Below are 3,483 nucleotides of genomic sequence, written 5' to 3'. Positions count from 1 at the left end.
TCGAAATCCTTGCCTCAAGGGAGAAGCCTGGTTTCACTCTCTTCAGGATGAACCTTTTTGCTCTCCTAGCAGTCCGTGGTATATTCAATATTCCTTCTATCATCCCTAGTCATCGTCCAGATGGCCTGTATCAGGTGCACCTTAGTCTCCAGTCTGACATTGTTGCTTTTCAGTACTTTGGAGAGGTCTCTGACAGCAGACTTTCCCAATGCATTTCATCATTTTATTTCCTGGCTGCTGGTACCAAGAGTGTTGATTGTAGAGCCAAGCAAACTGAAGCTGTTAACAGTCAATCTCTTCACCATCCGCCAATCAGTCCAGTGGTGAGAATCTCTGTCCCAATATCAATTTAATTTTGGCTAGTTCTGTTGTGATGTCACTTCTTTAATTTATTATTCAAGTTATCTGTGCCTTTTCTTAAATTTACCAATGGTTTGTTATTTACATTAAAAAATATTGGTTTGCATGCAAAATTTGCATACAGTGTATTTCATTCATGTACGTTTCACACATTTCTTCATTCACATTGTATTTCATATGATCATGCATTTACATTGTGTCTTATAAAATTAATCCCCACTGGTCCATGTCTACGATTACCTCATCTTTTCAGATCCCCATTGCATCTTTCCTAATTCCTTCAATCGTCTTCTACCAACCAAACGTCATTAAACTGATTTACTTCCCTCCCCACTCTGCCTTTCTGTACCCCTCTCCTTTCTCTATTGTACTAGTTTTGGACTCATCTTACTAGTTATCCTTCCATTCTTGCAATAACAATCTTATGGAGTGTTAGTCCTTATGAGACTGAGTTAACTAACTCAGCATGATTCTTTCTAGATTCTCCCAAGTTACATAGTATTTTACAAAGTTATTATCCATAGTTCTGAGTAGTATTCTATCATGTGAATATAGCATAATTCTCAAACTATTCATTTGTTCATGGACATTTGAGTTGTTTCCATTTTTTCTATTTTGAATAATGCTGTTATGAACATAGATGTACAAATCTTCATTTGTGTCTCTATTTTCCTAGAATATCTTCCTAGCATTGCAATAGTTAGGTCATGTGGAATTTCTGTGTTCAGCTTTTTGAGGCAATGCCAAAGTGCCTTACATAATGGTTGTACCATTTTACAATCTCACCAACAATTTATGAGAGTTCCAATTTCTCCTTATCCTCACCAACATTTATTGCATTCTATCCTGTTAAATTTTGCTCCCCCTACTGGGGTGAGATGGTATCTTATTATTGCTTTGATTTGCGTTTCTCATATTGCCAGTGAACATTTCTTTATGTGTCCGTTGGCCATCCAAATGTCTTCCTTTGGGAAGCCTTTTGCCCATTTTGTGGTTGGGTTATGCGTCTTCTCCTGTGAAGGCCCTATAGTAATCTGTAAACTTTCTTTATGACACCCTGTCTAAGTTGTCATTGCCAAATTTTCTTTTTTCCCCCTCAGTCTGTATGTTATATTTCACCCTATTATTATTTTTTTTTAATCACACAGGGACTTAATCTTTAGAAAATCCCATTCATTCTTATCCTGGTTGTGCATAGTTTGTCTCTTTTATTAATCATTTCAAAGAAACAGCTCCTGGTTTTGCTCATGGTTTCAGTAATACTTCTGTTTTCTATTTATCACATTCATTTAAGTCTTTGTCCTTGTAATTTCCTTTCTTCTAGAGGCTTTGGAATTAGCCTGGTGTTCATTTTGCATTTGCTGCAAATGAGTTAAGTAGTTTATTTTTCTCCTTTCTTTTAAAAAAATATGTTGATTTTTTGCTAAAAACTAATCCCTGAGGATTGCCTCAGCTGTCTGCTAGAGGTTCTGATATGATTGATATGTAGTAGTTGTTGTTATGTGCCTTTGAGTTAGTTGCCTGTGATTCATAGCAATCCTATGTACAACAGCCCTATAGCCTGCCCTGTCCTGAGTCTCACTGACTCCAACACACTTATTGTCATAGTATCAATCCATCTCATTTGGGGTCTTCCTCCATCCTTCTGAGCTTGATATCTTTCTCCAAGGATTGGTCCCTCTGGACCACATACCCACAGTCTGTGAGACGGAGCTTCGAAATCCTTGCCTCCAAGGAGAAACTTGGTTTCACTCTCTCCAGGACAGACCTATTTGTTTTCTTGGTGGTCCATAGTATGTTCAAGCCTCTTCTCCAGCACCATAATTCAAAGGCATCAATTCATCTGTCATCATACATGATACATAGCAAGTAATTGCAAAGACCATAGGCTAGATCAGGCAAACCTTACTCTCCAGATTGATACTGTTGCTTCTCAGTACTCTGTAGAGGTCCCTGACAGCAGATTTACCTGATACAATTAATCTTTTGATTTCCTGACTGATGATGTCAAGAGTGTTGATTGTGGAGCCAAGCAAGCTGTAACTATTAATAACCTCAATCTCTTCTCTATCCATTATGGTGCTGCCAATTGGCTCAGTATGAGAATCTTTGTCTTCTTGATTTTGAGCTTCAGTCCATACTGAAGACTACAGTGCTTGACCTTCTGCAGCAAGTGCTTCAGGTCCTATTCAGTTTCAGCAAGCAAGGTTGTGTCATCTGCCTAAAGTAGGCTGTTGATGAGTCTTTCTCCAATCCTGATGCTACATTCCTCCTCATAAAGCCCAGCCTCCAGAATGATCTGCTCTGCAAATAGATTGAAAAGGTATGGAGACAGGATGTATCTGTAACCCACTCCTTTCCTGATTTTGAACCATGCATTATTTCCCTGCTCTGTTCTAAGGATTGCTTTCTGGTTCAAGTATAGGTTTTTCATAAGCACAATCAAGTGTTCTGAGGTTCCCATTCCCCTGAAGGTTAACTACAATTTGTTGTGAACCACACAGTCAATGCCTTTGCATAGTCAATGAAACCCAGTAGATATCCCTCTGGTACTCTGCTTTCTGCCACAATCCATCTGACATTGTTAATATTGTCTCTACTGTCATAACTTCTCCTAAGCCCCTTTGTATTTCTGGTAGTTCTCTGTCAGTGTACTGTTCCAGTTGTTCCTGTAAAATCTTAAGCAGGATTTTGCTTGTGTGTGATATGAGTGATATTTTACAATAATTTCCACACTCTGGTGGGCCACCTTTTTTTGGAATGGGAATAAATATGGATCTCTTCCAGGCAGGTAATTGTTCTCCAGTTTTCTTGACACAACCTGGTGAGCACATCCAGGGCAGCATATGTTTGTTGAAATGTGTCAATTGGTATTCCATCAATTTCTGGAGCTTTATTTTTTGCCAAGTCCTTCAGAGCAACCTGAACTTCCTCCATCACCAATACCTCTTGATCATATGTTGTTTCTTGAAATTCCTCTGTTAGCCAATTCTTTTTAGTACAATGACTCTGTATACTCCTTCTATCTTCTTTTATTATTACTATTATTAAATTTTATTAGCTTTAATGAACATTTACAGAGATTTTGGGTTTCCATTCATTCATTGTTGCACTGTTTTCTCT

Source organism: Elephantulus edwardii, unplaced genomic scaffold (assembly GCF_000299155.1).
Source record: "Elephantulus edwardii isolate Elephantulus edwardi_28Jun2011 unplaced genomic scaffold, EleEdw1.0 scaffold00352, whole genome shotgun sequence".
NCBI lineage: Eukaryota > Metazoa > Chordata > Mammalia > Macroscelidea > Macroscelididae > Elephantulus > Elephantulus edwardii.
The sequence above is the reverse complement of the archived record's forward strand: the minus strand, read 5'-3'. Positions refer to the sequence as shown.